This window comes from Choloepus didactylus, chromosome 15 (genome assembly GCF_015220235.1).
Source record: "Choloepus didactylus isolate mChoDid1 chromosome 15, mChoDid1.pri, whole genome shotgun sequence".
In the NCBI taxonomy this organism is placed as follows: Eukaryota; Metazoa; Chordata; class Mammalia; order Pilosa; family Megalonychidae; genus Choloepus; species Choloepus didactylus.
Genome location: NC_051321.1, coordinates 77,135,381 through 77,147,985, shown reverse-complemented (window position 1 = coordinate 77,147,985; position 12,605 = coordinate 77,135,381).

Below are 12,605 nucleotides of genomic sequence, written 5' to 3'. Positions count from 1 at the left end.
AGATGTTTCCCTACATTATCTTCTAGGAGTTTTATGGTACTGTCTCTTATGTTGAGTTCTTTAATCCATTTTGAGTTAATTTTTGTGTAGGGTGTGAGGTAGGGGTCCTCTTTCATTCTTTTGGGTATGGATATCCAGTTCTCCCAGCCCCATTTGTTGAAGAGACTGTTATGTCCCAGTTCAGTGGGTTTAGGGGCCTTATCAAAGATCAGTCGACCATAGATCTGGGGCTTTATCTCTGAATTCTCAATTCAATTCCATTGATCAATATGTATATCTTTGTGCCAGTACCATGCTGTTTTGACTACTGTGGCTTTATAATAAGCTTCAAAGACAGGGAGTGTAAGTCCTCCCACTTCATTTTTCTTTTAAAGAATGTTTTTAGCAATTTGAGGCATCTTCCTCCTCCAGATAAATTTGATAACTAGCTTTTCCAAGTCTGCGAAGTATGTTGTTGGAATTTTGATGGGGATGCATTGACTCTGTAAATGAGTTTGGGTAGGATTAACATCTTAATGACATTTAGCTTTTCTGCCCATGAACATGGAATATTTTTCCATATTTTAAGGTCCCCTTCTATTTCTTTTAGTAGAGTTATATAGTTTTCTTTATATAGGTTTTTTACATCTTTGGTAAAGTTTTACTTAGGTACTTGATTTTTTTTAGTTGCTGTTGAAAAGGGTATCTTTTTCTTGAGTGTTTCTTCAGTTTGGTCATTTCTGTTGTATAGGAACATTACTGACTTATGTGCATTAATCTTATATCCCACTACTTCACTAAATTTATTAGCTCTAGTAGCTGTGTTTATAATTTCTCAGGGTTTTCCAGATATAAGATCATATCATCTGCAAATAATGACAGTTTTACTTCTTCCTTTCTAATTTGGATGCCTTTTATTTCTTTGTCTTGCCGGATTGCTCTGGCTAGCACTTGTAGCACAATGTTGAATAACAGTGGTGACAGTGGGCATCCTTGTCTCATTCCTGATCTTAAAGGGAAGTCTTTCAGTCTCTTGCCATTGAGTACTATGCTGGCTGTTGGTTTTTCATATAAGCTCTTTATCATATTGAGGAATTTCCCTTCAATTCCTACCTTTGGAAGTGTTTTTATCAAAAAGGGATGTTGGATTTTGTCGAATGCTTTTTCAGCATCTATTGAGATGGTCATTTGATTTTTCCCTTTTGATTTGTTAATGTGTTGTAATACATTGATTGATTTTTCTTATGTTGAACCATCCTTGCATGCCTGGAATGAACCCCCCCCTAGTCATGGTGTATGATTTTTTAATGTGTCTTTGGATTTGATTTGCAAGTATTTTGTTGAGAATTTTTGCATTTATATTCATTAGGGTGATTGGCCTGTAGTTTTTCTTTATTGTAGCATCTTTACCTGGTTTTGGTGTTAGAGTGATGTAAGTTTCATAAAATGTGTTAGGTAGTGTTCCATTTTCCTCAATGTTCTGAAAGAGTTTAAGTCAGATTAGTGTCAGTTCTTTTTGGAAAGTTTGGTAGAATTCCCCTGTGAAGCCATCTGGTCCTGGGTATTTATTTATGGGAAGGTTTTTAGTCTGATTGGATCTCTTTGCTTGTGATTGATTGGTTGAGGTCTTCTATTTCTTCTCTGTTCAGTCTGGGTTGTTCATGTGTTTCCAGGAAATTGTCCATTTCCTCTACATTATCTAGTTTGATGATGTACAGTTGTTCTTAGTATCCTCTTAAAATTTTTTTAATTTCTCTGGCATCTGCAGTAATGTCGTCTCTCTCATTCATTATTTTGTTTATTAGGGTCTTCTCTCTTTTGATTTTGTCAGTCTAGCTAGGGGCTTGTCAATCTTGTTGATCTCAAAGAACCAACTTTTGGTGTTAATTTTTCTCTATTATTTTTTTGTTCTCGATGTCATTTATTTCTGCTTTAATCCTCATTATTTCTTTTCTTCTATGTGGTTTAGGATTAGTTTGCTGTTTTCTAGTTTCTTCATTGGCTCCATTAGGTCTTTGATTTTAGCTCTTTCTTTCTTTTTAATGTATGCATTTAGAGCTATAAATTTCCCCCTCAGTACTGCTTTTGTTGCATCCCATAGGTTATGATATGTTGTGTTCTCATTTTCATTCATCTCTATATATTTAGCAATTTTTCTTGCTATTTATTCTTTAACCCACTGATTGTTTAGGAGTGTGTTATTTAACCTCCAGGTATTTTTGGGTTTTCTAAGTCTCTAGTGATTATTGACTTCTAATTGTATTCCACTGTGATGAGAGAATGTGCTTTGAATAATTTACATTTTTGTAAATTTATTTAGGCTTGTTTTATGGTCCAGCATATGTTCTATTCTGGAGAAAGTTCCATAGGCACTAAAGAAAAATGTGTATCCTGGTGATTTGGGATGTAATGATCTACATATGTCTGTTAATTCAAATTCATTTATCAGATTGTTTAGGTTTTCAGTTTCCTTATTGGTCTTCTGTCTGGTTGATCTATCTATAGGAGAGAGTGATGTATTGAAGTCTCCCACAGTTATTGTGGAAACATCTGTTGCTTTCTTTAGTTTTGCCAATGTTTGTCTCATGTATTTTGGGACACCTTGATTGGATGCATAAACATTTATGATTGTTATTTCTTGTTGTTGAATTGTCCCTTTTATTAATATGTAGTGGCCTTCTTTGTCTGTCATAACATCCTTGCATTTAAAGTCTATTTTATCTGAGATTAATATTGCTACTCCTGCTTTCTTTTGGCTGTAGGTTGCATGAAATATTTTTTCCATCCTTTCACTTTCAGTTTCTTTGTATCTCTGTGTCTAAATTGAGTCTCATGTATAACATATGGATGGTTCATATTTTTTAATCCTTTCTGCCAATCCATGCCTTTTAATTGGGGAGTTTAATCCACTTACATTCAGTGTTATTACTGTGAAGGCATTTCTTGCAGCAGCCATCCTATCCTTTGGCTTACGTTTGTCGGATATATCTTCCCCTCTCTCTCTTATTGTCCTTTAATGTATCCATACTGAATGTCTTTAATTCTGAACCTTTCTCCATACCTCTCTCTCCTTTCTTTGTTTCTCTGTTGGTAGGGCTCCCTTAGTATCTCAAGTAGGGAAGGTCTCTTCTTAGCAAATTCTGTCACCATTTGTGAAAATTTTAAGCTTTCCCTGAAATTTGAAGGAGAGTTTTGCTGGATAAAGAATTCTTGGCTGGCAATTTTTCTCTTTCAGAATTTTAAATATGGCATGCCACTGCCTTCTCACCTCCATGGTGGCTGCTGAGTAGTCACTGCTTAGTCTTACGATGTTTCCCTTGTAAGTGGTGATTTGCTTCTCTCTTGCTGTTTTCAGAACTTGCTCCTTCTCTTCAGCATTTGACAGTCTGATCAGAATATGTCTTGGAGTGGGTTTATTTGGATTTATTCTGTTTGGAGTTCCTTGGGCATTTGTGATTTGTGTATTTATGTTGTGTAGAAGGTTTGGGAAGTTTTCCCAACAATTTCTTTGAATACTCTACCTTGACCTTTCCCCTTCTCTTCCCTCTCTGGAAAACCAATGACTCCTATTTGGGCATTTTGTATTGTCCATCATATCCCTGAATTCCATTTCAATTTTTTTCCCCATTCTTTCTTTTGTTTTTTTTTCACTTTCCATTCTTTCTCCTTCAAGGTTGCTGATTTGCTACTTAGCTTCCTCTAATCTAGTACTGTGAGTATCCAGCATCTTTTTAATTTGTCGACAGTTTCTTTTATTTCCATAAGATCGTCTATTTTTTTATTTACTCTTGCAATTTCTTCTTTTTGCTCTTCTAGGGTCTTCTTCATGTCCTTTATATCCTGTGCCATGATCTGGTTGTTTGTCATTAGTTCTTTGATAAATTCCTCCAAGTACTGTGTCCCCTCTGATCTTTTGATTTGGGTGTTTGGGTTTTGGTTATCCATATCTTCTGGTTTCTTCATATGCTTTAAAATTTTCTGTTGTTTTTTTTTGCCTCTTGGCATTTGCTTATCTTGATCAGGTTCCTTTCAGATATGTAGGCTTATTTGAACAATTATCTCTGATTTTTTCAGAGCTACAGCTTGGTGGAGTGCACTTTCTCTGACTAACCAGCAGGTGGCGTCTGCAAGCCACCTATTCCTCTCAGGCCAGCTCTCCCCAAATTTGTCTTTGTGGTGAGTGGGGGTCTGAATCTTGTGGGGGTCCAACTGGTGCACCAAATTTCTGTGTGTATTTGGTGCTGCCTGCCCTGAATGCGGGGGGGGGGGGGGGGTTGGAAAGGAGGGCAACTTTAATAATCAAATTTCCTACATGTTTCTGGAGACTTATAGCTGTTGTAGGAGTCCAGACTTTCAGTTCATTCTCCTCACAGTTTGTTTCTGCCACAGACCCAAAAGTCCCTGATATTGGTATATGGTCCCTGGGACTTCTGTGTGGGTCCTGCCTCCAGGGGCCTCTGTGGGAGGCAGATAGTGCAACGCCACAGGTGAGCGCAGTCCACAAGGGAAGCGTGGGCCTTTGTGTCACTCAGGCATTCTCAGCCCGCTGAAAAGATGGCTGTATGGGGCATGACAATCTCCCCCTTTTTTGTGGACCTCTGCCTTCCTAGATCCAGGACTGCTATCTGTGGGTGTGTGAAAGGGTATCACCCACACCTGATACCTGGCATGCCTGCAGTTTTGGGGAAGCACTCCCACGGCACTGGGCTGTGCAGCGTGACTTTGGCCTGCGGCACCCTGCGGGGACATTCCCAGCCCGCTGAGAATATGGCTGTATGGGGTGTGGCAATTTCCCCCTTTTCTGTGGACCTCCGCCTTTCTAGCTCAGGGCCAGTTAGCTGCAGGTGTGCGAAAGGCTACCATCCACACCAGCTACTGAGGCATGTGTGCATTTTGCAGGAAGGATTTCCTGCCGTGCTGGTTTGTGCAGCTCTCACCAGATCTGCAGCTGTGTTTGGGTTTTTAAACTAATCTGTCTGTGAACGCCAACCCCCAGTTTCTCCCAACCAGGGCTTGGGTGCTGGTTCCCCAGCAGGCTCACTCACTTGTTTCAGAATGCACGCTCTCGGTTTCACCGAGTGCACATTCCCTGTGCATTTAGCAGACCTCAACCAGCTGGTGCATCACTGGAATTGTTATTCTGGAGTACTTTCTGTCTTTTATCTAGTGTCTTTCACAGAGATTTTTTTTGCCCTGTTTCTCCTAATCTGCCATCTTCCTCCCCCTCATTTATTAGTTTGTTTATTTAGGTCTTCTCTTTTTTTATTTTGTCAGTCCAGCTAAGGTTTGTCAATCTTTTTGGTCTTCTCAAAGAATCAACTTTTGGTTTTATTTATTCTCTCTATTGTTCTTTTGTTCTCTGGGTCATTTATTACTGCTTTAATGCTTGTTTCTTTTCTTCTGCTTGGCTTTGGATTAGTTTGCTGTTCATTTTCTAGCTTCTTCAGTAGTTTCATTAGTTCTGTGGTTTTAGCTCTTTCTTCCTTTATAATTTATGCATTTAGAGCTATAAATTTTGTGTTCAATACTGCCTTCACTGCATCCCATAAGTTTTGATATGTTGTGCTCTCATTTTCATTTGACTCTATGTCTTTAGCAATTTTTCTTGCTATTTCTTCTTTAACCCATTGATTGTTTAGGAGTGTGTTGTTTAACCTCCCAATATTTTTGTATGTTCTAAATCCTTGACGGTTATTGACTTCTAGTTGTATTCCATTGTGATCAGTGAATATACTTTGAATAATTTCAGTCTTTTTAAGTTTTTTGAGACTTGTTTCATGGCTGAGCATATGATCTATTCTAGAGAAAGTTCCATAAGAACTAGAGTTTGTATCCTGATGATTTTGGATGTAATGATCTATATATGTCTGTTAAGTCAAATTCATTTATCATATTGTTTCGATCTTCAGTTTCCTTATTGGTCCTCTGTCTAGTTGATCTGTCTATAGGAAATAGTGATGTATTGAAGTCTTCCTTTAGTTTTGCCAGTGTTTGTCTCTATACTTTGGGGCACCTTGATTGGGTGCATAGACATTTAAATTTTATTTATTCTTGTTGAATTGTCCCTTTTATTAGAATATAATGTCCTTCTTTGCTGCTTATGACATCCTTGCATTTAAAGTCTATATTGTCTGAAAGTAATATTGCTACTCTTGTATTCTTTTGGCTGTAGCTTGCATGGAATATATTTTCCATCCTTTCCCTTTCAGTTTCTTTGTGTCTTTGGGTCTAAGATGAGTCTCCTGTAAGCAACATATTGATGGTTCATGTTTTTAATCTATTCTGCCAATCTGTATCATTTAATTTGGGACTTGAAACTATTCACATTCAATGTTATTACTGTGCAGGCAGTTCTTGAATCAGCCATCATATCCTTTGGTTTTTGTCAGATATACTTTTTCCCGCTGTCTCTATTTGCTTTAATGTGTCCTTACTAAAACTCTTTAGTTCTTTGTCCTTCTCCAGACCTCTCTCTCCTTTCTTATTTTCTCAGTCAGTAGGGCTCCTTTTAGTATTTCTTCTATGGCAGGTCTCTTAGCAAATTCTCTCAGCATTTGTTTGTGAAGATTTTAAGCCCTCCCTGAAATTTGAAGGAAAGTTTTGCTGGATAAAGAATTCTTGGCTGGCAGTTTTTCTCTTTCAGAATTTTAAATATGTCATGACTGCCTTCTCACTTCCATAGTAGCTGCTGAGTAGTCACTGCTTAGTCTTATGTTGTTTCCCTTGTATGTGGTGAATTGCTTCTCTCTTCCTGCTTTCAGAACTTGCTCCTTCTCTTCAGCATTTGACAGTCTAATCATAATATGTCTCAGAGTGATTTATTTGGATTTATTCTGTTTGGAGTTCATTGGGCATCTATCATTTGTGTATTTATGTTGTTTAGAAGGATTGGGAAGTTTTCCCCAACAATGTCTTTGAATACTCTTCCTAGTCCTTTATCCTTCTCTTCCCCTTCTGGAACACCAATGATTCTTATATTTGAGTGCTTTATGTTGTCCATTGTATTACTTAGGGTTCTCTAGGGAAACAGAATCAACAAGAGATATCTGAATAAAAGATTTTATAAAAGTGTCTCATGCAACTGAGGGGATGCACAAGTCCAAATTCTGTGGAGCAGGCAGCAAACTGGCAACTCCAGTGAAGGTGTTTGATGAATTCCTTGGGCAGCTGACTGGCAACACCAATGAACTCCTCAGGAAATGCTTCACTGGCTAGCTGAAGAAGTGAAAGTCCTTTGTCTGTCTCACTTAAAAGTCTTCAACTGATTGGGTTAAATCCAGCTGATTGAATTCTCTCATTGCAGAAGACACATCCTTCTTTCATGTAATCAGTCACAGCTGCAGCCAGTTGACTGATGATTTAATATTCCAGCCTTCTGGTTTATTAACTAGCCACAAAATGTCCTTACAGTAATAGTTAGGCCAGTGCTTTCTTAACCAGACACCTGGGTACCATCACCTTGACAAGCTGGCACATGAACCTAACCGTCACAGTCCACCCCTTGTCAACTTGGCAGTTAAACACATCACCTTAAACCATACTTTATCTCTTAGTAGCAAACAATAAGAGACATGTATTTCACCTAACAATACTCCAGTGCCCTGTGTACAACCAGAAACACACTAAATCTCTCCAGAATAGGGTGCAAGTCCTTGGGTGACATTAACTCTCTTAAAATTGTCTTCCTTTAACTTAAATACTGAAAAATGAACAATACAGCTTATGTCATATGATAAAGGGATAAGACAGAGAAAAAAGCAAAGATATTTGCTTTACAGACAAATACAGACATACTCATAACACAATGAGGAAGTATTCATGCCATCATAGTCCTGGTTTCTGTAACTGGTCATGTGGTCATAGTTCATATTTATCACTGTCTTCTTCCACTACTCATTCCATGTTCCCTCTACCCTCAGCAAGAACTTCAGCTGGCCATGGTTCTTTGCCTGGTGGGGTGACCCAAACCTTCATTCCTGAAGTTTCTTGGCCTTTGGTAGTCCTGCCTGGATTGGGTTGTTGCAGTTTTCCATTGACTTTATTCAAAGGGCAGGGTAGTACTAAGAGATGCCCTAGGGGATCTCCTGTATTCCAGGAAAACTTCTTTTCCTCTGTTGTGTAGTTGCAGCACTATTTCCCCTTGATAGTCAGGATCAATAACCCCAGCCAGTACAGTAATTCCCTTCCTTGCCTGTTGATTCAGAGGCATAAGAAGCCCAAAGTGGCCAGGTGGCATTCTTAACTTCCAGTTCAATAGAATTATTGTTGTGTTTCTTGGTGGAAGCACTCCTTTTGGAACTAAGACTTGTAGACCTACAAAGCTTAAGCTTTCAGGGACAGGAAGCAAAAATTGTCCTAGTGGATCACTAGGAGTGATAATGCATTGTGCCACTCCTGTTTCCACCCTGTGATTCTTGTACCCATGAATCCTGGCTATGGGAGAAGCAGCACTATAGAGTGGATGCTGATTCAGAGCATACACAGCCCCCTGGAGAACAGTGCCCCAGCCTGTAAGGTTTTGCCACCTAGTTGGTGGCTGTAATTGAGTTTTCAACAGGCCATTCCACTATTCTGTCAACATAGCTGCCTCTGGATGATGGGGAACATGTTAAGACCAGAGAATTCCATAAGGATGTGCCCATTCCCTCACTTCATTTGCTGTGAAGTGGGTTCCTTGGTCGAAGCAATGCTGTGTGTGGAATACCATGACAGTGGATAAGGCACTCTGTAAGTTCATAGATGGTAGTTTAGGCAGAAGCATTTCATGCAGGGAAGGCAAACCCATATCTGATGTATGTATCTATTCCAGTAAGAACAAATCACTGCCCCTTTCATGATGGAAGTGGTTCAGTGTAATCAACCTGCCACCAGCTATCAGGCTGATCACCTTGGGGAATTGTCCCATATTGGGGACTGAGTGTGGGTCTCTGCTGCTGGCAGATTGGGCACTCAGCAGTGGCTGTGGCCAGGTCAGCCTTGGTGAGTGGAAGTCCATGTTGCTGAGCCCATGCATAACCTCCATCCCTATCACCATGACCACTCTGTTCGTGAACCCATTGGGCAGTGACAGGAGTGGTTGGGGAAAGAAGCTGACTGTTATCCAATGAATAGGTTATCTTATCCACTTGATTATTAAAACCTTCCTCTGCTGAATTCACCCTCTGGTGAGCATTCACATGAGACACAAATACCTTCATGTTTTTTTGCCTTCTCACAAAGGTCTGTCCACATACCTCTTCCCCAGACTTCTTTGTCACCGATTTTCCTATCATGTTCCTTCCAAGTCCCTGACCATCCAGCCAAACCATTAGCAACAGCCCATGAATCAGTATATAAATGCACCTCTGGCCAGTTCTCCTCCCAAGCAAGGTGAACAACCAGGTGCACTGCTCAAAGTTCTGCCCACTGGGAAGATTTCCCCTCACTGCTCTCCTTCAGGGACATCCCAGAAAGGGGCTGCATTGCTACAGCTGTCCACTTTTGGGTGGTGCCTGTGTATTGTGCAGAAACATCTGTAAACCAGGCTCAAGTTTTCTCTTCCTCAGTCAACTGATTGGAAGGAACTTCCCAAGATGCCATAGCTGTGGGCTGGGAAAGATAAGGTAACATGGCAGGAGTGGAGGCCATAGGCATTTGGGCCACTTCCTCATATAACTTACTCATGCCTTCAGAACCCACTCAAGCTCTATCTTGTATATACCATTTCCATTTCATGATGGAGTGCTGCTGTGCTTGCCCAACTTTATGGTTTGGTAGGTCAGACAACACCTAGCTCATGATAGGTAATTCAGGTCTCATGGTAACTTGGTGGCCCATGGTTAAGCATTCTGTCTTTACTAAGGCCCAATAGCAGGTCAAAAGCTGTTTCTCAAATGGAGAGTAGTTATCTGCAGAGGATGGTAAGGCTTTACTCCAAAATCCTAAGGGCATGCATTGTGATTCTCCTATAGGAGCCTACCAAATTTTCCAAACAGCATCTCTATTTGCCATTGACACTTCCAGCACCATTGGATCAGCTGGACCATGTGGTTCAAGTGGCAGAGCAGCTTGCACAGCAGCTTGGACCTGTCGCAGAGCCTCATCTTGTTCCAGTTCCCACTCAGAAGTAGAAGCTTTTCTGGTCACTCAGTAAATGGGCCAGAGTACCACACCCATATGAGGAATATGTTGTCTCCAAAATCCAGAGAGGCCAACTAAGCATTGTGCCTCTTTTTTGGTTGTAGGAAGGACCAGATGCAACAGCTTATCCTTCACTTTAGAAGGGATATCTTGACATGCCCCACACCACTGGACTCCTAGAAATTTCGCTGAGGTGGAAGTCCCCTGTATTTTTGTGGGATTTGTATCCTATCCTCTGGCATGCAAATGCCTCACCAACAAATCTAGGGTAGTTGCTACCTTTTGCTCACTAGGTCCAATCAACATATCATCAATATAATGGACCAGTGTGATGTCTTGTGGGAGGGAGAAATGATCAAAATCCCTGCAGACAATGTTATGACATAGGGCTGGAGAGTTGATGTAACCCTGAGGTAGCACAGAGAGTGTATACTGCTGGCCTTGCCAGCTGAATGCAAACTGTTTCTGGTGGTCCTTACTAACAGCTATTGAGAAAAAAGTACTTGCCAGATCAATAGCTGCATACCAAGTACCAAAGGATGTGTCGATTTGCTCAAGCAATGATACCACATCTGGAACAGCAGCTGCAATTGGAGTCAGCACCTGGCTAAGCTTAAGATAATCCACTGTCATCCTCCAAGACCCATCTGTTTTCTGCACAGGCCAAATAGGAGAGTTGAATGGGGATGTGGTGGGAATCACCACCCCTGCATCCTTCAAGTCCTTAAAGTGGCATTAATCTCTGCAATCCCTCCAGGAATTTGGTATCGCTTCTGGTTTACTATTTTGCTAGGCAGTGGCAGTTCTAGCGGCTTCCACTTGGCCTTTTCCACCATAATAGCCCTCACTCCATGAGTCAGGGAATGAATGTGAGGATTCTGCCAGTTGCTGAGTATGTCTATTCCAATTATGCATTCTAGAACTGGGGAAATAACCACAGAATGGGTCTGGGGACCCACTGGACCCACTGTGAGATGGACCTGAGCTAAAACTCCATTAATCCCCTGACCTCCATAAGCCCCAACTCTGGCTGGGGGACCAGAGTGATGTTTTGGGTCTCCTGGAATTAATGTCACTTCTGAACCGGTGTCTAATAATCCCCCAAATATCTGATCATTTCCTTTTCCCCAAAGCACAGTTACCCTGGTAAAAGGCCGTAGGTCCCCCTGGGGAAGGCTGGGAGGATGATTAACGGTATAAATTTTTGGCAGTGTAACAGAGTCCTTCCCCAAGGGTACCCAGCTTTCTTCTCATTCAGGGGACTCTGGATCTGTAAAGTGTCTCAAGTCTGGGAATTGATTAAGGGGCCATGATTCTGTTTTTGTAATTCAAGGTAGGCTTTTGTTCACTTGACCTAGAATTTTTCTGCTTATACAGCTCAAACAAGCATTTCATAGACTGCCCATCTATTTTACTGCTAGGTACTCCATAATCTACTAGCCAACACCATAAGTCTTGGTGAGTCAGATTATTTTGACTGCTGTTTTGAGCCTGTTTTCCATTATGGTAGCCATGCCTACCTTGTCTTTGGTGATTTACTGTTGCCACGTGGCTTCTGCTGACTTGGGATCTGATTATCCCCATTGTGTTTAAGGATTTCAGCTCAGTGACAGCAGTTCCCATGGTAATATCTGACCTACAGAGAAGGGCAACTACAGAGCTCTTCAGAGATGATGGAGCTAGTCTCACAAATTTATTCCTCACAGCCCTGGTAAAATGTGTGTGATCAGATCTTCCATGATAAATCCACTCTAACATTCCAATCTCTCTAAGCCTTTGAATCCCCTCATCTACATTATACCAGGGCAGTTCTGGCATTTCAACCTCAGGTAATGACGGCCACCTTTTGATCCACATTTCATCCAACCATTCAAACAAGCTGTTAATGCCCTTTCTTAACTCCTCGAACTACAACATTGAATGCAGAATCTCTGCTTAGTGGGCCCATATCAATAAATTCAACCTGATCCAACTTTATATTCCTTCCACCATTATCCCACACCCTTAATATCCATTCCCACCCATATTTCCCTTATTTCTGTCTGTATAAATTGGAAAACTCATACAGTTCTCTTGCAGTATAGCATACTTCTTCATGGGTCACCGTTTGTACCTTTCCCTTCAGAGACTGTTGGGACTTTAGTCTAGTTATAGGTCTTGAAGAAAAGACTGTTGGTGGGGTGGGTCATGAAAAGAATTAGATGTATCCCTCAAGCCATTTACCTCAGGACATTCCATGGCAGGTTCGTCTTGTGAAACCGGATTAATCTCTCCAGACAAAGTGAGGGCTACTTCCTCAGAAGAGGTGATTACAAGTTTAGCAGGCACTGAAAAGTTAATCTCTTTAGGTGGAGGTTGGATGGCAGGCTTCTCAGGGCAGACAGGAGGTCTGGAAGCTGTTTCATCAAAGCAGGGTGGTGATTGGGTAGCTGTCTCCTCATGGCAGACTGTAGTGGGGCAGGGGAGGGGGCTGTTTCCTCTAATGAAGACTCAGCAGTATCCAGAGT